Here is a 25564-nt window from a genome sequence, read left to right as displayed (position 1 = left end):
ATAGAACAGATATTAAGAGTCTAAATAGCAATGCTATTGGAGTATATAAGATGAATACTTGAGGGTAACACGCCAAAACCTCTATGGCATATGCCACATGCGCAACATGCGCTACAACTTACAAGTACATATATAGAAGTGAATACATCATACATGAATGATCATACAAATAAGAGGCATGTATGCTTGAGAGAGAGAGAGAGAGAGATGAAATGAGGAGAGAGAGAGAGAAGCGTGATGGCGGGGAGACGGACGTCCGACCTGCACGTCGACCTGCCCCGTCTTGTTCGCAATCAGACCCGCCCTCGCCTGTCAGACGCCATCGCCTGACAAACGCCATTGCCTGCCAGACCTGTCCGCCCTCGCCTGTCAGCCGCCGCCCTCGCCTATCAAACGCCGCCCTCGCCAGTCAGCCGCCGTGGTGCTCGCCCCAGGTAACACCTCGTCTGTGGCAGTGTCTCACAGGGCGCACTGATATTTTCTTCTTCTCGGCGAGAGGCAGCATCCACTGTTCCAGCCTGAGCCTGCGCCTCTGGGTTCTGCGACCTGCGCATGGAGATAGAGCAGCCCTGCCTTTACACAGACACTGAGAGAGAGAGAGAGAGAGAGAGAGAGAGAACCTGAGACATCAGCTGACCTATGACCTGGCTGACCTGCCCTGCGGACCTGCGACGTTGCCCTTGGCTGCGCGCCCTGAAAGAGAGAGAGGACAGTAGTATGGCTGGCCTGGATATGGATTTCATCGACCGGACAGTGGCAACCCTTGGTCCTGATTCTGATACAGAGGAGCCGGAGGATATGGTGCCGTGCACGGAGGAGATGCCTTCTCGTTCTGACCTGCCACCTGCGGGCAAACGCTCCAAGCATACTTCTGATGAGACAATGGGCCCTCAGGAACGTTCCTATGCGCAGGTTGCCTCGGATCCTGTGGATTCGCAGGAGATTGACTGGGAGCGTTTGCTGGACTTTGCCAATACTGTGCTTGGCGATTATGTCCAGCATAATCATGAAGCTTTTTCTGACTCGGGAACTGATGAAGTGCTGGAAGCCACGGTGGACCCGAAATCAGTCTTGCTGTCTTTTTCGGTGTTTTATGACCGTGCAGTTATACTTTTCTTCACTGGCAGGATCCCAGTGCTTTCCCATATTCGCCAGTGACTGCACTATTTATTACAAGGGGAGTGTGTTGAGGAGATCTAGATTTCTTGGACCCCGCGGCTTTTATGAGGTGCTGCTGAAGCCAGAGACACATCGGGCTGAGCTCCTGTCCAAGTTGCCATTATTCTTTGATCGCCGCTTGGTCCATGCTGTGCCATGGCGCCCTATGGCAGACTTTCAGCGCCTGCTTCAACGAGAATGCCCGGTATGGGTGGAAGTGGAAAATTGTCCGACGGTCTATTGGCCATAGTTAAAGGAGGCGATGGCAGTTGTGGGAACGGTGCCGGTTCCCCCAAGCCTAAGGGCTATGAATTGAAACCGTTTATGCATGTTATGGGACACAGCCAAGAAAAGGCCTACGTGGCTTCGCCTCAATTGCTCTAGCATGCATCCTTTGCACTTTCGCTTGAAATGGGGCAACTTTGCAGGACATTGCTTTTCATGTGATAAATTGGGCATTTTATGGCCGAATGCCCAGAGAGACAACCGTCTTCAGATGATGCGCATGTTGTGCTGCCTAAGGATGACATGGTGCTTGATGCCCCGGCACAGGAGGCCCCCCGGCCACCTAATGTTCGGGATAAAGGTAAACAACAGGTCCTGGGTTTGGATCCCCGTAGCAATGATTGGCTCGAGGCACGTCCAAAAAAAGGTAAAAAGTTGGATGCAAGCCTGCTGGCGGATTCGGGGCCTAATGCTTCACAGGATTCCGTGCGTACGTATATGCCCAGGAAAGAAATGTTCTCTTCGCAGCAGGTTGTGCGTACTATGGCTCCTTCAGCCCCCCGTAATCAATCTACAAGGAAAGTTTATACAGATGGTCCAAAGGGCCCACCTGCTAAGCTGGCGTTTGATACTAGAGGTAATGTGATTACACCTTGGGATCGTCGTTATCCCCGTTCCACTCCCAAGGCAGTGGATATTTTATCTACCTCTAAAGCGGGCCGCCAGAATTTGTTTGCAGTGTTAGCTGATTTTCTAGATGAGGGTGTCCTGGATGCTCTCGCGAAAAAGGTGAAATCGAGGCAACAGGTGCCTCCTTCCTGATTCTCTTTTTTTGAAGATATATGAAGATAGCCACGTGGAATGTGCGAGGCATTTGCTCTCGTCATAAGCAACATGCCATGTGGATTGTCTTGCATGAGAACTAGTGGGATGTCTTGTATGCGGTTGAGCACAAGAGTCACGGTGAAGTAGGAAAAGTGGTGGACTGCCATGGATTCCGCCTGTTTTATGCAGGGACACATGCTATGCACTATTCGGGCGTGCTTATGATTGTCCATGAGAAATACCAGCCTGTTCTTATTAAAAACGATATACAGGCCCCCTTTTTGGTAATCGAAGTCTTATTTGAAGGAGAGATTTTATGGTTGCTGGGCCTCTATGCTCCGAATGACCCCGCATCCCAACGAGATCTTTGGACGACTTTGCAGAGCTCCATGTCACTTGGCAGAAGGGGTTTTTTGATGGGAGATTTCAATATGTGTGTTGACTCTTCTCAGTCCACTTCAGGGCATTCGGTAATGGATGCTCTAGAAAGCCGGGTGTGGAATGCCTTCGCTCTTCACGTACTTAAGCAAGATCTCTGCTCTTGGCTCCATCCTTCTTCTTCAGGGTTTACTTTTCATTCCGCACAATATGCAACTACTTGGTCACGGTTGGACCGAATGTATATCATGCAGGGGGATGATTTTCTTCCTGACATGCTGGAAATGAAAGTCTTGCAGTAATATGCATTGTCAGACCATTTCCCCCTCCAGCTTGATATGCTTGCACAACCTATTGCACCTTTTATGTAGTTTCTGGATAGACTCCCTTTACGTTTCAACTCGTCTTATTTGAAGCATCCAATCTTTCAGGGCTATATGCAGCAATTGATTGAGAGGTTCTTAGTAGACTTCGCCTCTGAGGGCTTGGCTTCCTTTGCACGGCTGCTCTCTAATGTGCAACGGGTTGCTTGGCAGTATGGGATCCATCATGCCTCTATTTGTCGGCAGCGTCGACATGCAGCGGAGGACTTACTGGCTTTGGTCCATTCGCTCTGCTGGTGGACACCCCAGATGATGAATTTCTCCTGTCACTGGCGATGCGTTTGGCTCATCTTAGTCAAGTATTTCAGTTGAAATCTTATCAGCAGGCCAAGCTGCACAACTTGACTGACACATTGCAAGATAGTGCCTGTCAGACTCATAAGTTCTTTCGTGCCTTGCATGCTTCTCCTGCTTGAGAAAATATGACTAGACTCCAGGATTCAGAAGGTCGCATGGTCAGTGATCTGCAGACCATTGTCAATATGTGCAGAAATTATTTTATGGATCTTCTTGGTTCTTCTCCGTCGCCTTCTAGCCAGGTTATGCATGCACGCTCGGTCTTCTATGATCTGGTCCGACAGCAGGTTCCACTTGATATGCAAGCTCCTTTGGAGGCAGATATTTGCGAGGAGGAGGTTATGGATGTTTTGTTACACCTCCCTAAGGATAAAAGTCTTGGTTGGGACGGTCTCACCAATGAATTCTTTGAGAACTCGGCCACCCAGCTGGTGAAGCCATTGGCAGCTATGTTTCAACATGTTTGGGAAACAGGGGTCATGCCTTCCTCTTGGAAAGAAGACCTTATCAAACTGCTTCCAAAGGTTCCTTCGCCGTCAATGCTGTAACACTGGAGACCAATTTCTTTGATGGGTTCGATGTATAAAACCTTCTCCAAAGTGCTGGCGAATCGGCTTCACAAGCACCTTCCAACTATTGTGCATCCTCTCCAATATGGTTTCATTAAGGACCGCAACATTCTGCATAATATCTTAAATGTGCAAATGGCTATTTTGACTATGCGAGGCACTCCAGTCAGGAAGTGGTATTGATTCAATTGGATTTGGAAAAGGCTTTTGACTATTTAGACTGGTCTTTCATTGCAGAACTCATGTCTGCCATGCGTTTTGGTACAAACCAGGATATTTTAGAAAAGAAAATATATCTTAATCCTATAAATATGAACATGAAGCATCAGTCCAACTCATCTCAAGCCTCAAACCTTTCAGTTTAACTTCCAACTTTAAGCGACTTTGATTCAGCAGCCAGCTTAAGCATCAAGCACACTTCTTACTCTCACATCTTGCATTTCAAGGTGAAGCATCGAGCACACTTGTTCACCCTCAACTTTAGTCTTTAGCCTTGAGCACACTTCCAATTCAGCTTAACGCTCAAGCATATTTCAATTCACGTTAAGCCTCAAACATTCTAACATCTCCTTCACACACGTACACACAAACTCTGTGTGTGTGTGTGTGTGTGTGTGTGTCCCCCCCAACACAATTTCTCCCCTTCTTCTTACCTCATAATGAGGCCTCAAACCATGGAAGCCCAACTTAACGAAACCCCCAAGGAGAAAGAATGACCCAAGCTCACTATTGGTGGTAGCAAGTTAGTGTGATGGGGTCATACAATAGCAAGGTGGGTGGTGCAAGCTGCTTTGAGTGTCGCTTTTGTGGCATCAAACGAGATGGAGGTGCTGATCGAGTGATGGTGCGCCTCCTTGATGTTCCCGGCAATGCTATCAAAGGTTCTGACAAGATACCACCACAGGATCGTGCTCGCATGGCAAGGGATATGAAGATGTATCTGGTAACTATGACCTCCAAAGGACACTGGTGTCATCCGAGCATCAATGCCTTCAGCTACGAGTACTACGAGTGGGAGTCCAGCTCATGAGAGTGGAGCCAATCAGACTAGCCACAAGTAGTGGCACACAAGGTACATCATCCAACCCTTAAGCAAAACAAAGTAACTTGTTCATTGCATGGCACCCACAAAGCAAAGCTCAAGTAGATGCAACTATATCACACTTTTTCTACTCATCCAGTATTTCATTCAATGTGGCACAATCTCCTTTCTTCAAGGAGATGGTTTCCGAAATCATGCAATTTGGCCCACTTATCAACCTCCTACCTAGAGGAAGTGACAAGCATAAAGGCGACCATCACACCAATCAAAAAACAATGGGATAATTATGGGATCTCTCTCTGTCACGAGGACATGAAAATTTGATGCTTTGCTTATGTTTAATTGACATTTGATTAAAGGATTAATCAAATGTGCAATTAAAAGATGCACATGTGTTGCACATGTGAGTTTAAAGCTACCTTTTCACAGTTGAAGGCCGAAGGACCCTGTGAAAAAGATGGGTGTTAAAGGCAAAAGTCGTAACAAGTTACACTTGTTAGATTCTAGGAGAATATTGGTGTCAGTTTGCCCCTAGGACCATTAATTGGCCATTAAGTGTCAGTCGTGACACTAGGGACTAGGCATTAATTAATGGATTAATGCTTGTCCAAGGATCAATTAATACATGGGACCACTTTGGGTTGCAAATGGCCTAGCCAATTAATTTTTGGATGGGCAATGTCAATTTTTTGGGCATGGATTAAGGGCTGAATTAATTTTCAGAATTAATTAATTTTAAATGGCTGGAAATTGCTAAAAATGGATTAAGAAAGCTGCCACTTGGCAAAACTTTCCCATGCAAGTAGGGAAAAGGCTAAATAGAGCTGAAGGGAGAGGAAAATATCGTTTTTTCATTTTGGAGCTGTTGGGAAGAGGTGTTTGACTGTTGCTGCCAATTTTTGGGGCCATTTCCCAACCATTGGAGACCATTTTGGTGATGGAGATTGCACATTCTTGACCTTGGGAAGCTGGCAATTGTTGCTAATGCACTTTCTCCTGAAGATCACACTCTCTAATGCTCCTATTATTGTTGGTGCATTTGTTTGGGGCTGGTACAGCAGGGCAGCTGCTGATTTTGATCAGTTCTTCGCGACAAATCTTAGAATTTTCTCTCTCTACAGCATTCTCTCATCTCCTTCAACCTATGCTCAGCCATTCTCAGCAATTCTCAGTCATTCGAAGGAGATCTCAGCCATTTTTGGTGGGCTGATCTGTAATTTCTGTAGTAAACCCTAATTTACAGCAGAAATTAGGGTTTAGCAGCCACCTTGGGATCCCTGACAGAGATTGAAGGCTCAAGGGACTGAAATCAACAGCTGATAATTGAAGATTATCAAGGGATTTTAGGAGCCAGCCCATCCCGAATTGATTTGGGGCAGCATTTGGCCAACCAAGGGTCAAATTGGAGAAGAAGTCCTGGGTGAATCAAGGGGCAAATGACCCAAAAGGCTTGCTGGACATTTATGACAGCAAGAGCAATTGGTTAGCAGGAGGAGATTGAAGAATCTCAAGTTGTACTCCTTCCAATTGAATGAAAGCTAAAGAAATACCACAAGGGGCGCCAATTTTGGGGCCAACAGGGTGTCTATTGTCTAAGAATGTTATGGTAAAGTGTGTATTTCATTTTATGTGCATTTATTTATTGTTGTAATTAACTCTTAAATCAGGTTATCACCACCCATTCCAAGAAGGAAGGCTGGTTTCACTCTCATTGGTGATAGTTGGTGTGACGTGTGTAGCCACTCTTGGAAGGTGTCCTTGTTGCATGCTATGGTAAGGCTCTCTACATAAATCCACACAGTGCGGTGCTCAGCTCCTGTCTTATGTGAGATGTGGACAAAGGCAATTGAATATGTGAAGCCCAACAATGTAATACAGTTTGTCTCAGATGGGGAGACAACAAATAGGGCTACAGGTGCTTTATTGGAGCAACAATATTCCCACCTAACATGGTGTTGAAAAATGGCAACCAACTATGGAGAGAAAGAGGAGAGACAATAACAGCAAGAGAGTGAGCTGAAGCAACAAAATAAGAGTGTACTTGCTAGAATGAAAGATAGAGTGAAAGTACAACTTACGTTTAGGTCAAAGGTTGACCTAACCAGCCTTCCACCAACTAACTAGAGTTAGATTTATTTTACTCTAGAGCCTAGTGTCACTACTTTAAGTTTCTAAGACACTAGGTGTACACACCTTACATTGACACTTTAATAAGTGTCCACACCACACAAATTACATTAGGTGCTACCCATAGAATCAACAAATTCTAACACCCCCCTGCAGTGCCAATGTGATGAAGTACAAGGATGATCAATCACCAAAGGGTAAGTTTAAGGACTTTCGAAAAGCCTCAAACTTCTCGCGTGGTAGTGCCTTGGTTAAAATGTTTGCAACATTTTTCTGTGTGGATATATACATCAAGCTAATCTCTCCTGCATAGCATCTCTCTCTGACATAATGGTAATGCACCTCTATGTGTTTCGTGTGAGCATGAAATGCTAGATTTCGTACTACTGCAATAGCACTCTGACTATCAAAAAGAATGAGTGTAAAACCCTCCAATGGTAAATGTAGATCAGTCAACAATTTGCGCAACCATACACATTCCACTGTTGCCGTGAAGGCTGCCCTGTACTCAACCTCACAAGACGAGGTAGTCACTATAGGTTGTTTCTTGCTTAGCCATGAAATGCATAAATGGCCTAGAAAGAAACAGTGTCCACTAGTAGACTGCCTAGTGTCTGCATCACCAGCCCAATCTGAATCACCGTAAGCCTATAAGTGCAAGTCTCTCCCCCTAGGAAATAATAATGCATGTGACTGAGTACCTTGCAAATATCTGAAGATCTGCTTAACAGCTTGCCAATGTATGGTCCGTGGGCTATGCATATACCTGCTCACCTGAGATACTGTATACCGAATGTCAGGGCGTGTGTTGCAAAGATAAATAAGACAGCCAACAGTCTAGTTGTAAATTGCAACATCAGACATCTCTTCACCATTATGTATAGACAGCTTTAAGCCTAGCTCCACAGGAGTGCACATAGGTTTGCAATCTTGCATACTAAACCTATGTAACAACTTATCCATATATTGTGACTATGACATGACGATACCATGCTAATTTTGGGTGAATTGAATCCCCAAATAATAGTGTAGGCAGCCCATATCTGACATAGCAAATGCATGTTTTAATTCAGCCTTAAAATCTGCAATTTTTTCTTCTGTAGGTCTAGTGAGTAGCATGTCATCTACATAAAGAATGATAATCAGCAAGTCCCCCCCCCCCTCATTTTTAATGTATAGAGTGGGAGCAGTTGGACTATTTTTGAGCCCTGTGCTAGCCAAACAAGTATCAATTTTGGAGTACCATGCACGAGGAACCTGTTTGAGACCATAAAGAGCTTTATATAGCTTGCATACCATCTGCTCTTTCCCTTTAACCACAAACCCTGGAGGTTGTGACACATAAACATCCTCATGCAAATCCCCATTCAAGAATGCTGTCTTAATGTCCAACTGATGTACTTTCCAGCCATAACTTGCAGCCATAGCAATCACATATCTCATCGTACTCATACGGGATGTAGAAGCAAAAGTTTCTTCATAATCTATGCCCTTCTTTTGTGTATAGCCTTTTGCTACCAACCGTGCTTTGTACCTGTCAATTTTACCATCAGCCTTGCGTTTGAGTTTAAAAACCCATTTTGTGCCAATGGCCTTCTTGCCAAGTGATAAATCCACAAGATCCCATGTAGAGTTAGTGGCAATAGAGTCTAACTCATCTTGCATGGCCTGCATCCAATGTACATCTTGCTGAGCTTTGTCCAAGGAAGTAGACTCATCATCATCGAATAGTGAGCTCATAAACACATGCTCATCACAATCATCTACTTCTGTAAAATCAATCAAATGTGTCCCCCTTGCATCATTTGCTGCATTTCTGGCAGCCCTTCTAGTGCATTGAGGTATAGAAGCATCCATTTTATTCTCCTGGAGAGTCTGTAGCAGCCATCTTGGGACTATTTTGGTTGCATTTACAGCAGCCCTTTCATGTCATATTGCTTCTTCCACTGCATGTGGCAAACCATCATCGATATCCTGCTGTTTGGGAGCATATGGTGCAGCAACAACTTGTTGTATTAAGTCTATCTTGCCATTTACAACAGGCACAAACTTCAAAGTAAGTGGTAAAAGACCCTCAAAGACATCACCAATGTCATGGGTGACCAGCATTTGAAACTGATCATGTGAAAATGCAACATTTTCAGCAAATAGAACATCCCTACTGACAAAGACTTTCTTTGTGCGTGGATCATACAAGTGATAGTCCTTGCTATCTGAACTGTAGCCAATGAATATGCATTTTACAGCCTTGTCATCAAGCTTCCCATGAAGCTCTTTCGCAACATGTGTATAGGCAATGCAACCAAACACCCGAAAGTAGTCTACTTTGGGTTTCTTGCCATGCCAAGCTTCGAACAATGTGATCGTCTTTAGTGCCTTAGTGGGTACACGATTCAACACATGATTTGCACACTGAAGGCCTTCTAGCCAAAATTTATGAGGTAGCCCCCTTGCTTTTTAGCATACAACGAGTCATCTCCATTAGAGTCCGACTTCCTTTCAACAACACCATTTTGCTGAGGAGTCATTCTAACAGTGGCTTGATGCGTAATGCCATGATCAAGTAAATGTCTCAAAAGCACGAGACATGTACTCCCCCCCTCTACCTGTGCGAAGTGTTTGCATTTTTAAGTCAGTTTCGGCTTCAAGCTTTGCAACAAGATGTTTGAAATGCATGAACACATCGGATTTTGCCTTCGGTCCATACACCCATGTATACCGAGAGTAGTCATCAATAAATGTGACAAAGTATTGATGACCTCCAAGTGCACGTGTCCTCATGGGACCACAAACATCAGAGTGAATAAGCTGCATTTTTTGGACAGCACACATTGCACCATCCTTTTTGAAGGTAAACCTATGCATCTTGCTCAAAATATATCCCTCACATGCATGAGGAGGTGGAGTCTCCACTGGAGGCAATGCATCTACTACATGAAGGGGCATCAAACTCCCAAAGCTCATGTGTCCATAGCGGGCATGCCATAGCTCCGCTTTTTGCCTGGCACGTGAAAGAGTAGTGACTGCTAAAGCATCATGAGACTATCTGTCATATGTATCCAACAAAAAGAAACCCTTATGAAGGGTGCCGGACAGCCTAAGTACATAATCCATCTCTCTGTCTCTAACAATGCATTTGTCATCCTCAAAGATGACCCAAAAGCCATGCTTATTAAAAGCAAAGATAAACAACAAGTTATTTGTAATGCCAAGTAAAAACAAGACATCTAGAAGCATGAAATCACAACCATCTACAGCAGTAATAGTGACTATCCCAATGCCACATACATCATAATTGTTGTTGTTCGCACATATAACACGCTTCCCAACAGGGGCTAAATGCAAAGAGGTAAAAAAACACTTCCTAGAATCGATGTGCTTTGACGCCCCACTATCAAAATACCATGTTGGTTGCATTTCAGCAGTATTAAATGCTGAATCAGACATTGAAAAATCATAACTACATGTGAGAAATGCATAGTCTTCCTCTACAAAGTTGGCAAAAGTATCATCATCAGTAGATTTGTTGGCTGATGTTTCTTGGACAATCAAACTGAAGTTTTTTTTCTTTTCTTTGGCCAATCTCTTTCTATATTCATCAATATAGTGACCGGGCTTCTTGTAATAATGGCATTTCTTCTTCTTTTTAGTCTTTTCTATGTCTTGGAAAGCCTTATTTGATGGCTGTCCAGCATTACCCTTTTGCTGATTTTTTATATTTTGCTTGACTTTTCCTTTGCCTTTGAACTTGGAAAGCATAGCCACATCACCTGAACGCAATACCACATTCTCCCGAGTCTATTCCTCTTGTAGCATGAGGCCTTCCAACTCCACAAATGTAAGGGGCTGCCGCCCCCCCTCTCAAAGACAACATCAAAGAGGTGTGGAAACCAAGATATGACTCTAGAAGAGACTTTAGTGTGATGTTTACCAATTCAACATCCTGAATGATCTCATCAACAGTGAGTAGCTGCTTATACAAATCATGTATGCGAGTAAGGTGCTCTGTCATGCTATCACCTTCATCCATGGTCACATTGGCCAACTCTCTGCAGAGATAGGATATCCTGGCCTCATTGCGTGCTACAAACATATGCTAAAGGAATATCCCATGCTGATTATGAGGTCTTACAAGATCGAATGTGTGAAATAATTGCCCTTTTCGCTGACAAGGCAATCAAAGAAAGTGCATGTGCATCTTTTGAGTCCCATTTCCTCTGATCCTCGATAGGAGGGAGAGGAGGGGCAGCAATAGTAGCAACACCAATACCACCACCACCAACCTATCCTCGAGCGTTACGCTGAGGTATCTGAGGTGCAAGACCTCCTGGCCACTACAAATCACATGTAACATAGTCCCACAAGTCCTTTGCCACAAAAAGGTTACAGACCATAAAACTCCACAGTGGGTAGTTTGAGCCATCAAGTTTGTCCTCCTGAGTGAAGACACCAAGGATGTCGCTCTCATCATTATTCCCCTCACGTGCCATGTTGTCAATGATAGACAAAAATCTGCAGTCAAATACTTCAATGCTGAAGTATAGAGTATACTCCTCAGAGTACCAAAATCCCCCACGGATTAAGAAACAAGTACCGCTCAGAAAGATGTCTAGCTCTGACAGAGCATCTCAAGGCAAACTGAGGAGCCTGCACATTCTGTCTAACATCATGGTCATGGGCTACTAGAGCATCAACTACTCTAACTAGTTGTATGGGAGCAGGAGGCTCCTCTTGAAAGATAACCCTATGTATCTCGACTATCTGCTGAGGTTGCTTACGCATCCTCACGTACATGTTAGAGTCCTTGGTCCGTGTTTTAAGACGGGTCGGATAGAAAGCCCAGAGCGCCAGCGTCTCGAGCATGCAAGGAGTAAATTACAACACTATACTGTTGTACCATACTTGCCTCAAAATGTTTGCCACAAAAGTACAAAATACAGACACTTAATGTTGATTCTTATCAAAATTTACTGAATTTTTTTTAAATTCTCCGCCCAATCTGACTATAACAACAATTAAATGTTGTTGTACTGCTTGTTGCTTGCCTTGGAGTGCGTGTCGAGCAAAAGCCCCAAATTTCTTTCTAAAATTTCAAAGAAATTGAAAAAATTTGTACCTTACAACTAGAACTTCTACAGAAATGTCGCATCGGGAAGCATGTCAACAGTGAACAACAGCTGAAATCTGTCTCCTGATGCATGCCCGATCCAAAAAACTGAAAAGCTCCAAATTTTCTTAAGCCAATGTGGAAGAAATTGCACAATGTCTATGAGTTTGGTAACAATTTGCGCAAAGGGCCTCCAATCAAGCAAAAGCCCCAAATTTTTTGTGGGAATGTCCAAGAAATTGAGAAAATTCTTCGAATTGGTTGTCAATTCGAACTCCGGGAGCAAAAATTAGCAAAAGCCCCAAATTTTTGGGCAGCACGAGCTGAGATTTGAGAAGGGATGGCTGAAATAGACTGGAAATTCCAAAATTTTTGAGAAAACCCCAAATCTGAAAATTAGGGTTTCTGCACTTTTTAGGATTTGCAGAGATTGGCGGGTAGGACTGAGAAAATGGCGGGTAGAGCTGAGAAAATGGCGGGCAGAGCTGAAAACAGCAGCAGCTCTTCCAAAACAGTAGCTCCTCAAGCTGCGTGCAGAGCTGTGTGTGGGATTGTGCGTTGGACTACGTGCTGGACTGCGTGCAGGCTGAAAACAGCAGATCTGGAGCAGATGACTGAGCTGGACAGATCTGGAGCAAATGGACAGATTTGGAGTAGATGGACAGATCTGGAGTAAACAAGAGATGGTTCAGCTACAGCTCCTCCTCCACTTCAACAGCACCTCACAGCAGCTGAAAACTCTTCCTCGAGCTAAGAACCAAGCTGGCAGCAAGACCTTGGGCGGGATGGCACCGGCTGACGGTGGCTGAGTGGAATCTGCACGTACGAGCTGCTCTGATACCAAATGTTGAAAAATGGCAGCCAGCTATGGAGAGAGAGAGAGGGGAGAGACAATAACAGCAAGAGAGTGAGCTGAAGCAAAAAAAAAAAAGAAGAGTGTACTTGCTAGAATGAAAGATGGAGTGAAAGTACAACTTACGTTTAGGTCAAGGGTTGACCTAACCAGCCTTCCACCAACTAACTAGAGTTAGGTTTATTTTATTCTAGAGCCTAGTGTCACTACTTTAAGTTTCTAAGACACTAGGTGTACACACCTTACATTGACACTTTAATAAGTGTCCACACCACACAAATTACATTGGGCACTGCCCATACAATAGGCAAATTCTAACACATGGATCTCATGTATGGCCCACTGTCTTACCAATTTATTGAAAGACATTGGAGCACTAGCATGGATTAAGAGCACTATTGTTACAAACAAAGAAATAATCTATTTTGTCACCCACCATCACTTCTCTCTAGCCTTGTATAGACAATATGCTAAAAAGGAGCGGCTGAAATATTCTAAGACCATGTTTGCTTACAATTTTCTTATGCTTCATCGCCTATACAATATGAGGCCAGCTCTGAAGCAAATGGTTGCTACTCCATCTTGGGCAACTTTACCTACTTCCAGAATAGCATTGGGTTAGTTGTGTACATTCATCATGCCATGCTGATCATGATGGCTGACATTCTCATATGCATTACCATAGGCATCTTTATAGGCATACTGTCCAAAGTCATGTGGATGAAACCTTGAAGGAGAAACATGATAATCATGATGAGAAGGTTGATCAAATACATCATGCTGCTGTCCAAATGTATGTACATGCTGATCGTAAGCAAAAGAATCTTCACAAGCATTATATCCTTGCTCAAAGTAGCCGTGATAGTCATTGCTTTGGTAAGGAATACATGCATGATATTCTTGATCAAATCTGTCATAAGAAACATCTTGTTGCTGACCAAAATGGTTTGAATGATACCCATTTTGCTCATCATGACGTGAAGTATAGCATTCATTTTGTTCAAGACATCTGCCAAAATGTTGCTCATATGAGGGAGAAGTGCCATATGGTTCATATGCTGAGTTGTCATGAGATACATACTCATTCACTGTAGTATCATGGCATTGCTAACCATAGTTCTCACAAGTGGAGGGACTTGAGACATTGGAAACTACTGTAGGTGGTAGCCATACATAAAAGAGAGTAATGAGTTTGTCAATGCCCATCTTCATTTCCCTAATATCACTTGCCACACTTGCCAAACTGTTCTCTACATGCATGCTGTCCCAACTATCCATAGACACAGTTTTGGCCATAACTTCATGAATACAAGTCCAAATGGAACAAATGATAGCTCTATTTGAAGCCTATGATGTCTAGCTTCAAATGAGAATGCTAGTTTCAATTTAGGAGCAGAAATACCCCTCTCTGTAAAAGGATTTCCAGATCTGTCCAAATGGACTGCACCCTGTTTTTACTCTGTTTTGGCCCTATTTTACCTCATGAACAATGTCTTCAACCCATAAGAAGTTGAGAGATGCTTCAGATCAGTAAGCACATTAATAATCCAAGCATATTCTCTGCAAATAAGCCGATAATGCACCCAATTTTTGCTCTACAGTAGTCTAACTGTCATACAACAAAAAGGTCCACTGTACCACAGGGGTTTAACTGCTGTAATGATTTGGCAATCTATGGCTGTAATGTTGGAGTCCATGCATCAATTAGGAGTACTTTTGGGAGGGCTGATTTGGGCTATTGCACTAATTTCCTAGTATGGAGATTGTTTAGCATGATCATGACATCTCTCTCAGACAGTAAATGCTTCTGTTACATTCTATAAAACCCCTCCTGTCAAAGAGCAAAGATGACCCTCTTGCTAACAAGCATCTCTTGTCATTCCCTCTTTTCCATCATCTGAAAAGCTGATGAAGCATCAAGAGGTTGAACCGAGTGAATCCCATTTTCCTTCTGTAGGTGAAATGAGCTTCAATTTCTCAATTATGCCTGCTGTAATTTTGTGCTATCCAATGTGCTAATGTCTTTGTCTTTGTCGGTTCACTGAATATTAGCGTAATGACCAGATTAACTAGCATGTGATCAAGGTAAGACATCTTGAGCTGGCTCAAATATCGGGTTGCTGGTGTTGATAAATGAAGACTTCAGACAATCAGATTTTCCAGTTTATCTGGGTCTTTTGCATCTTTGTTAAGTGTCTCTAGCAAAACAGTCTCAGACTATAGACCTTCCAATACTTGCAATAGTGCTTCATCAAGCACATTGCATAAGTGATCAAAAGCATTTCCTCTTGATTGAGCAACAATTCGTGTTTATGCTGATTGACCAAATGTATCTCAAGCTTATGATTATGATACAAGCATTGCTGAAGCTTATGATTATGATACGCCTACACAACCTTCTCCAACTAAGCTGGCTAGCAACCTTAGCTCAAATCAGACCCTGCATCCATGTTTCCCAAGTCAGAGGATCCAGTTCTGGTTCCAAAGGATTCAGCAGCACAGATCACATGCCTCTTAGCATTGCAGGAGCCACAAATGGCATGGAGCAACAGTCCAGAGTATAACGGTGAGGTGAAGTTCCACTAATAGAAGGCTTTCCAGCAGCTCTCTTTCAAGCTCATTGCTAACAAAACTGGATGCATGCAGATCACTAACTGATTGAGTAGTATTAGGTGCATGCATAACATGTCCATGTGCCCTGTAATATTGTGATAGGGGACCTGAGAATGATGGCACAGAGCACATTTCCTGCTCTCTGCATAACTGGTGCTAGGAACATCATTCCACCCTTCCTGAATATTATCATAGTTCTCCACAGCTCTCTCACGCAAGAGCAGCTTCTATAAGCTTTTTAGCTGCTGCTTCAGGATCCTTTACCACGTCTTCGTCACTCTCTTCCTTTGGTTCTCCTTTTTCTCTACCACGGGAGCAGGTCCAGTATTGAACAAGGATGTCCAATCATCCAATATAGTTGCTGCTGATGCAACTTTTCTTCACACTTCTTGTTACTGATGTTATTGCTGCTGCTTTTCTGCTGCAACCTCTTTACCCTTTCCCGTGCTTCAGCCGCTGCCCTTTTTCAACATGGATTGGAACAATTTAAAGGCTGTAGAAATGCTGGCTGTCATGAACTCATTTCTACCAAAGGTTGGCAGCATCACATCTGGCATCCGATGTCTCATCATCAGATGTTGAGGATGTTGAAGGTGACAATCTTAGTGATGGTGAAGCTGGAGATTCAGTAGATCCTAATGACCTCAAATCTGACCCTCATGGATGAGTACCAACCAGCAGTGAAATGATCTTCTTACACGAATGTGTGCTGCAAAAACTAGGATCAGGGAAAATAAACTTAGCACTCGAAAATCAAGTCCCGATTCTTCATAAACCCTGACAAATGTTGTCTGACATTTGGCATACATAAAGGGAAGAAAAAAATCGCCAATGATAAAATGTTCATGAAACAACCACAAGAAGTACTGAGACCGGCAGAGATTGCTTGCATATTGCTCAATCTTTGAAGGAGGTACATGCTACTACAGCTTGCCAGACATTCAAAAGCGTGTTGATCTAAATGTCGTAAAGGAGAATGCTATCATCTTGAATTATGATTCTGTTGATGCGTCATCTTGGATTCTTCCATCTGTTGGAGCATTTACTGCACAATGTTGGTTTCATCTTCTGAAAAGGATGTGAATGAAGTTGTTGATGATGAGAAGCAGCTCTTGAAAACTGTAAAGTCATCTGCTCGGGCGCGGGAAGACAAACTAAAGGGAGGTAAACATGTTAGCAAGGAGGATCACAAATCGCAACCTAGGCATCTGCTAAACAAGAGAAAAACTCAGTTCCCACAGACTCTCTAAATAGGCATCTGATTGTGAAACTCAATAGCTGCATCATCCCGTACAACTGATGCTTCTTGGTTCACTATGATTCACCTTCGCCACTGTCATCCTCATCACCAACAGATGGTCCTGTGCCTTCAACAACAAAATTATCTTAGAAACCGTCCATGCTTTAAGAACTGGAGCTGCAAAACGGCTTTTCCCTGGTTTTTCCCTCCTTTACTCTCAGCATCCGAAAGGGGACTGCTTGAAATTCGATCATCCACAGCAGGCACGGAGTCTTTAGGCACTCTCACGATCAAGGTGTCATCATCATATGTCACAGATGTGTCCTAGAGCTACAAGCCAGCAGACAGCAAATGGAACCGCCATGGTGGATGAAACCAGCCTTCCTTCTTGGAATGGGTGGTGATAACCTGATTTAAGAGTTAATTACAACAATAAATAAATGCACATAAAATGAAATACACACTTTACCATAACATTCTTGGACAATAGACACCTTGTTGGCCCCAAAACTGGTGCCCCTTGTGGTATTTCTTTAGCTTTCATTCAATTGGAAGGAGTATAATTTGAGATTCTTCAATCTCCTCCTGCTAACCAATTGTCTTGCTGTCATAAATGACCAGCAAGCCTTTTGGGTCATTTTTCCCCTTGATTCACCCAGGACTTCTTCTCCAATTTGACCCTTGGCTGGCCAAATGCTGCCCCAAATCAATTCGGGATGGGCTGGCTCCTGAAATCCCTTGATAATCTTCAATTATCACCTGCTGATTTCAGTCCCTTGAGCCTTCAATCTCTGGCACGGATCCCAAGGTGGCTGCTAAACCCTAATTTCTGCTGTAAATTAGGGTTTACTGCAGAAATTACAGATCAGCCCACCAAAAATGGCTGTGATCTCCTTCGAATGGCTAAGAATTGCTAAGAATGGCTAAGCATAGGCTGAAGAAGATAAGAAATGCTGTAGAGAGAGAAATTTCTGAGATTTGTCGCAAAGAACTGATCAAAATCAGCTGCTGCCCTGCTGTACCAGCCCCAAACGGATGCACTAACAACAATAGGAGCATCAGAGACTGTGATCTTCAGGAGAAAGTGCATCAGCAGCAATTGCCAGCTTCCCAAGGTCAAGAATATGCAATCTCTATCACCAAAATCGTCTCCAATGGCTGGGAAATGGCCCCAAAAGCTGGCAGCAACAGTCCAACACCTCTTCCCAATAGCTCCAAAATGAAAAAACGAGATTTCCCTCTCCCTTCAGCCCTATTTAACCTTTCCCCCACTTGCATAGGAAAGTTTTGCCAAGTGGCAGCTTTCTTAATCCATTTTCTGTCATTTCCAGCCATTTAATTATTTTTCAGAATTAATTAATTCTGAAAACTAATTCAGCCCTTAATCTATGCCCAAAAAATTGACCTTGCCCATCCAAAAATTAATTGGCTAGGCCATTTGCAACCCAAAGTGGTCCCATGCATTAATTGACCCTTGAACAAGCATTAATCCATTAATTAATGCCTAGTCCCTAGTGTCACCACTGACACTTAATGGCCAATTAATGGTCCTAGGGACAAAGTGACATCAAAATTCACCTAGAATCTAACAAGTGTAACTTGTTACAACTTTTGCCTTTGACACCCATCTTTTTCACAAGGTCCTTCGGCCTTCAACTAAGAAAAAGTAGCTTGCACCTCACATGTGTAACACATGTGCATCTTTTAATTGCACATTTGATTAATCCTTTAATCAAATGTCAATTAAACATAAGCAAAGCATCAAATTTTCACGTCCTCGTGACAGACCACCCCCTTGAAATCCTTGCAATCATCCTTGATTGCACTGTAATGTGTCAAAGTAAACAATACTGCACTGGAATTTCCACAAGGCATCATAGTCAACACAACATTGGCCACTACTGCTAACTATCTCATATGCCCACCATTTCCTAAAAATTTCAAGCCAGCATAAAGCTCAACAATAGTCCAGAACTGTTGCCAGAAACTCATCAGATGCATCCCGAACTCTTGTTTCTCAATAGTGCTAACTATACAACCATAGTAAAGCATAAACCGAGCCAAAACCATGGCTGAATTATCAATGGCATTCAATACACATGCTGTTGTCCATAGAACCAGCTGAATACCACTCAAACTAATGATTATACACTAAAAACCAGCACTCGATAATTAATCTCTCATGATCATAACTTGATGCAAATGTACAGTTTCAGAGTTGCAATGAAAACCATACCCATCTGCATACATACTACAGTGACTAGTACACTAAATAGTGACCTCATGGCAGACATACTGTCAGCACAGTACCTTGGATGCATGCTGAATACGTCCGAGATCCACTATACACGAGAGCAATCCATTCCTGGAGGAGTGGAAGTGCTACCTCCCCCTTGAGTATTAGGTGGTACTCTGGACCCTTGCCCTGTTGAACCTGAAAGAGCCCGATCCAAAGTCAGCTCTAACTAAAAGGCATCAAGGTAAAGCTGCAACAACTGAGGATGGTCTACCAAGTCATCCTCTTCCATCCATTTAGCATCCATTGGTGAACAGTTGTGAAACTTTACCCAATAGCTTATGGAAGCTTTACCTTTGACCTTTTCTCTTTATGTGCTAAAATCTGCTCGAATACCAATATCTCATTCAGCTCCTCTACATTGGACTGAATTTCAGCAAATACATCCTTAGGCATATCAGCATAAAAAGGCCTCAACAAGCTCACATGAAAGGCATAGGGTATCCGCTAGTGTAGAGGCAATTTCCATGATAGCCAACATTAAACGGAGCATTTGCACGACTAGCACTTATTCCTTGAGCCCCAAAAGCACGACGGGGTACCGATGCTTGCCCATATGCGTGATTTTGCACACCAAGCATCATACCGATGCCACCATACATCGGATTATGCATTCCATGAGCCATACCCGAGTACATTGGGTTATGCAAGACATGCATTGGTTGTTGAAAGTTATGGGGAGGGGTGCCATACATTCCCACATTCGGTCGCTCACCCACCATAGCATGAAAAATTGTGCTACCACCAAAGTAAGATGGCTGCCCCAAATTCTCATGCAAACCTTGCTGTCCAAAAACCATAGGATTAGCATTTACATCATGAACTTGAATTTGCATTTCTTGCCCAACTGGCACCAACTGCTTTTAACCATGAGCATCTTTAGGAGCATCTTGAGAAGGTTTTGGCTTGTTCTTTGGTGCATCTGACTGTCCCAAAGTTCTAGAAGAGGATTTTCTCTTCTTGCCCTTGTCCTTCGTAGGAGTGTTCAAAAACCGAGTAAACTAAGGATCTTTTGCCAATTCAGCAAATATATTGGCTGCTGCCCTCATTCGATTCTTGAATGCAACGTCGAATTCCATTTCCCCTTGTTGATCATCATCATCTTTCTACATTAAGGGTCCATCATCTTAGCCTTCAACCACATTTTCAGCATGTTGTCCATGATTCGTGCCTTGTCCAAGATCACGCATTGCATTTCCTTCTTTCACATGTGAATGTGCATCATGAGAGGCATCATTGCTGCTTGATTGCATCCCACTGTATGAAGACATCTTGCTGTAATTTCTCAGCTGAGCACAAAGATCAATACTAGCACAAAGCTTTGGCTTGCAATCAGGTGCCTCGGGCCCACCAAATCAAGAGATTTGATGTGTCTCGACAATGGAACCTTGAAACCAGCCTTCCTTCTTGGAATGGGTGGTGATAACCTGATTTAAGAGTTAATTACAACAATAAATAAATGCACATAAAATGAAATACACACTTTACCATAACATTCTTGGACAATAGACACCCTGTTGGCCCCAAAACTAGCGCCCCTTGCAGTATTTCTTTAGCTTTCATTCAATTGGAAGGAGTACAATTGGAGATTCTTCAATCTCCTCTTGCTAACCAATTGCTCTTGCTGTCATAGATGACCAGCAAGCCTTTTGGGTCATTTTGCCCCTTGATTCACCCAGGACTTCTTCTCCAATTTGACCCTTGGCTGGCCAAATGCTGCCCCAAATCAATTCAAGATGGGCTGGCTCCTAAAATCCCTTGATAATCTTCAATTATCAGCTGCTGATTTTAGTCCCTTGAGCCTTCAATCTCTGGCACGGATACCAAGGTGGCTGCTAAACCCTAATTTCTGCTGTAAATTAGGGTTTATTGCAGAAATTACAAATCAGCTCACCAAAAATGGCTGTGATCTCCTCCGAATGGCTAAAATTGCTGAGAATGGCTGAGCATAGGCTGAAGGAGATGAGAGAATGCTGTAGAGAGATAAATTTCTGAGATTTGTCGCGAAGAACTGATCAAAATCAATTGCTGCCCTGCTGTACCAGCCCCAAACGGATGCACCAACAACAAAAAGCATCAAAGACTGTAATCTTCAGGAGAAAGTGCATCAACAACAATTGCCAACTTCCCAAGGTCAAGAATATGCAATCTCCATCACCAAAATGGTCTCCAATGGCTAGGAAATGGCCCCAAAATCTGGCAGCAACAGTCCAACGTCTCTTCCCAACACCTCCAAAATGAAAAAACGAGATTTCCCTCTCCCTTCAGCCCTATTTAACCTTTCCCCCACTTGCATGGGAAAGTTTTGCCAAGTGGCAGCTTTCTTAATCCATTTTCAGCAATTTTCAGCCATTTAATTAATTTTCAGAATTAATTATTTCTGAAAATTAATTCAGCCCTTAATCCAGGCCCAGAAAATTGAACTTGCCCATCCAAAAATTAATTGGCTAGGCCATTTGCAACCCAAAATGGTCCCATGCATTAATTGACCCTTGAACAAGCATTAATCCATTAATTAATGCCTAGTCCCTAGTGTCACCACTGACACTTAATGGCCAATTAATGGTCCTAGGGGCAAACTGACACCAAAATTCACCTAGAATCTAACAAGTGTAACTTGTTACAATTTTTGCCTTTGACACCCATCTTTTTTACAGGGTCCTTCGACCTTCAACTGTAAAAAAGTAGCTTGCACCTCACATGTGCAACACATGTGCATCTTTTAATTGCACATTTGATTAATCCTTTAATCAAGTGTCGATTAAACATAAGTAAAGCATCAAATTTTCACGTCCTCGTGATAGTGGAAGATCTAGTTCATTATGGGTGCCCTAACCCTTTCTGCCCCAAGGATACAAACCTTGCTTACCCCAGGAACGATCTCGACGACCTCTGCTCGTACGTCCTCAAGATCAAGGCCAAGCACGCGGATGGTGAAGGTGAAGCATTCGAGTGACTCTTGGATCTTGACAAGAAATTCTGAGAGGAAGCTCTAGTACAATGGTTGAAGGAGATGGCAATACCTGGCCCCTTTGTAGGAATGATATCAGGGTGGAGGTTGCCCCACTAAAGGATGGGGGTCTAAGTCTTAGATTTTGGTGTTGTGCCTCTTGCCTTTGATCGACACTTTTTGTCAAAGTGGTCGGCCTTTTAACAATGCTGACAATACCTATTCTCTTTAGATGTATTCTACCATCCGGACTTAAGAGAAGATTGGGTGTTTCCTTGGGTTTTACTAGCTTGAGTTCGTGTTTAATTTTGCATTTGATTTTGATTTGAGTTTTGATTTTTATTTTCCTTTCCTTGTTGCCCCTTTTGAAAAGAAGCAACGAGAGTCCTTTTTAAGGATGTCTATGAAATTGATTGAACAGCCGACTGTAACGAAGTAGCTGACACTCAAATTCACACAATATGAGCAATGTGACTTGATTATTCGAGGACTTGGAAGTCCCCATGGTAGAGAACTCAATGAGAAGTTGCCAATACTCAAACAACTCGACTTTGAAGTCATCATGGTTAGTGATTTTAACATTTTGAAGCTCATGGTTAAGATTTATGTGACGGGCCCTATCCTGAGCCACATAGCGGTTAGTCAAGTGTGCCCAATGCTCTAATGCGAAGTCAAAATGCTGAAGCTAAGAATGAAACTTAGACAATAAGCCTTGCATAAGATTCATAATAGCGGAGGCATTCCTAGCTTTCCATGAGTGGACGACCTCATATGGAACAAGTGTGGGATTTGGTTGGGGTTTCAACCCTTGTACAATATCCCACATGTTCTAGAAGTCAAGAACATGTCTTATCAGATTGGACCAAGTAGTGTAGTTAGACCTATTAAAACGAGTCTTATTAGTAAAGGCATGCTTGGCTAATGAGGAAGAAGAAGCATGAGGTGTCTAATTGAAACCAGCCTTCCTTAAAGGAGAGAGTAATGAAGCAAAATAAACCATATAAATACCTTAGCCATGTTAGTACTAGGGTGACTATAAAAAGGCAAGAAGTGCTAATGTAGGGGGCTTTTTTGACACTTACACTAATTTTCTTAGAGATTTCTTGTTTATCACCATCTTGGGATGAGTACCAAGCTTTGTTTCTTGTATCTTAATTTCAGCTTCCATGGCTACGTTGTGCTGTGGTATAATGAAAGATATCTATGGCATGGCCATGATTGAAGCATTTTCATGTTATGTCCTTAGTTCAGTTCATTACTTTTCTATTAATTTTCATGGTAGAATAGACCTTCTTTACATTGGTATCAGAGCATTAGTTTAGATCATGTCAAAAGTCATTTTCATGCATTAGATTTAGTTGCAGTGACTAGGGAGTGAAAACCACAGTTAAAATTTAGTCACAGGAGTTAGTTCTTCCATAACCGTGGTTAGACATGGAGATCAGTCACAAACCGTGAACAAGATGGAGGTTCTTGGCATGAACCAGAGGATAATGGCGGGTTCCAACTATTTTAGCACGTCGTCATCATATTTTGGCTTATTTTGAAGGACATTTGTTAAAAGAAGAGCTATGGGAGACTAGAGGGCACTAAAGTTATCTCTACTTTTTTGAAAGTAGGGTTCATCTTCTTCTTCCTCATCTCTCTTAAGCTTTTTTGTGAGCTTCAATGGTGGATTTCCTTGCATATCTTCTTTCTTTTACATCAATGACGTGAATGCTTGTCAAAGCTCACTCTACTTGACACATGGAGTATGTTCATAACCATTCTTAGAGGGCTTAATGCAAAACATAATCAGTAAGATCAGAACTAAATGCACTAGTTGTAAAGCTCTATGAGATAAACACAAAAGGCCTTGGAGAAGGAAGGCCATCAGATCTCTTAAGCTTTTCCAATGTTGTCCTTGCATTGCTTAATAAGAGCCCTCATCTTCTCTAACTCTTCACGAGCATTAGGATTTACATCATCATAAAACAATGCAGAAGATACTTGAACCTTGTAACCATATAATGCTTCAAAAGGAGACATTCCAATACTCATGTGGTGAGTATTATTATAACAAAATTTTGCAAGATGAAGCCAATGGTCCCATGTGTTTTGTGTATCATGGCAAAAATGACGCAAATAAACTTATAGCCATTGTTGACCCTTTTAGTTTGCCCGTCAGTTTGTGGATGATAAGCCATACTATAGGAGTCAAAATAGTCCCCATACAAGGGCAATGGCGAGACCAAACCTGCGCTACCACCAATCAACCATCACAGTCTACATTGTTCTCAACGCCAAGGGGTATGTTTGACTGGTCTACAAAGGCCCACATCGACTCCATGGAGACATTTGAGGATGTGAGCTGCATCTACATCTGTGAGTTGCCTCCTAATGAGGTGATTGCAAAGGCCCACTCATCACAACCGAGAGGATGCGAGTCTTGTCCACATCTATAAGTTGCCTCCTAACGAGGTGACTACAGAGGCCCGCTCATCACAACCAAGTACTTTAGCTATTCCTTGGATTGTCAACAATGGAGCTACTCATCATATGAATCCTATCTCCAATATTTTCATCTCCTAAGCCCCTGCAACTAAGACAGTCTGCATTGGGAACAACTCCTCAATCAAGATTCAAGCTCACAGTCGCATCAATTTTGCTACTGACTAGGCCAAATCTTGCTATACTGAATTATGTATACTATATCCCCCAACTTTGGGTGAACCTATTATCTGTTCAGTAGCTTTGCCAATTGGGACAAGCAGTTTTCGTTTTAGCGACCATAGTCGAGGTCCTTAATTCATTGACTGATTTAATGATTGCTCTTGGTGAGGCATAGCCTAGTGGCCTATTATCTCTATCACATGTGTTACGAGGATGTGAAATTTTATTGCTTTGCCAAGCATTTGATTAAAAGTTAATCAAATATGCTAATGTGACTTGCACATGTGAGGTGCAAGTTAATTATTTCACGATATGGAACCCAAGACCTCGAGATATCAGTTGATGCCAAAGGAAAAAGTTGTAGTAAGTTATGTATGACACGTACTAGATGGTAATTGATATTAGATTTGTCAATAGTGACATTAGAGGCTAGGCATTACTTAATTAATTAATGCCGGTCTAAAGGTCAACAATTACCCAAGCATACTTGGAAGATAAATTGGCCTAGCCAATTTCATTATTGGCTAGTGGAATTATTTTTTTGGACACTAGAATAATTATAAAATTAATTTTTTAAATTAATCTTTTGAAAATTAATTTAATAGGTTGGATAATGCTGAAAATTGGAATTAGAAGGCTACCACTTGGCAAAACTTGCCTATGTAAGTGAAAAAAAGGTTTTTGGAGGACTAGTGAAAGTCTATTCCAACCATTCTGCAAGAGAAAAAGGCTATTAGAAAGCAAGAAGATGCTGCTGATGTGATTTGCAAGCCACCAAGGATCATTCCTACAGTAACAAGTGATAGCAGTTTGGAGCCCTCCAAAAGTAAATGGCAGTAGCCCAAGGTC

The 25564-nt window shown here is 42.6% G+C and overlaps 1 protein-coding gene across 3 annotated transcripts in view; it reads right to left on the bottom strand.

Annotated features, from left to right (window-relative positions):
- LOC148017363 (uncharacterized) overlaps positions 1-25564 on the bottom strand; it is a 62423-nt gene that overhangs the window by 16263 nt on the left and 20596 nt on the right. The gene's annotated exons all lie outside the window — the stretch shown is intronic.

This window comes from Lygodium microphyllum, chromosome 22 (assembly GCF_053477565.2).
Source record: "Lygodium microphyllum isolate KBCC chromosome 22, Lygodium_microphyllum_v1.1.10, whole genome shotgun sequence".
Classification (NCBI taxonomy): Eukaryota; Viridiplantae; Streptophyta; class Polypodiopsida; order Schizaeales; family Lygodiaceae; genus Lygodium; species Lygodium microphyllum.
This window is presented reverse-complemented; position numbering and strand designations above follow the sequence as displayed.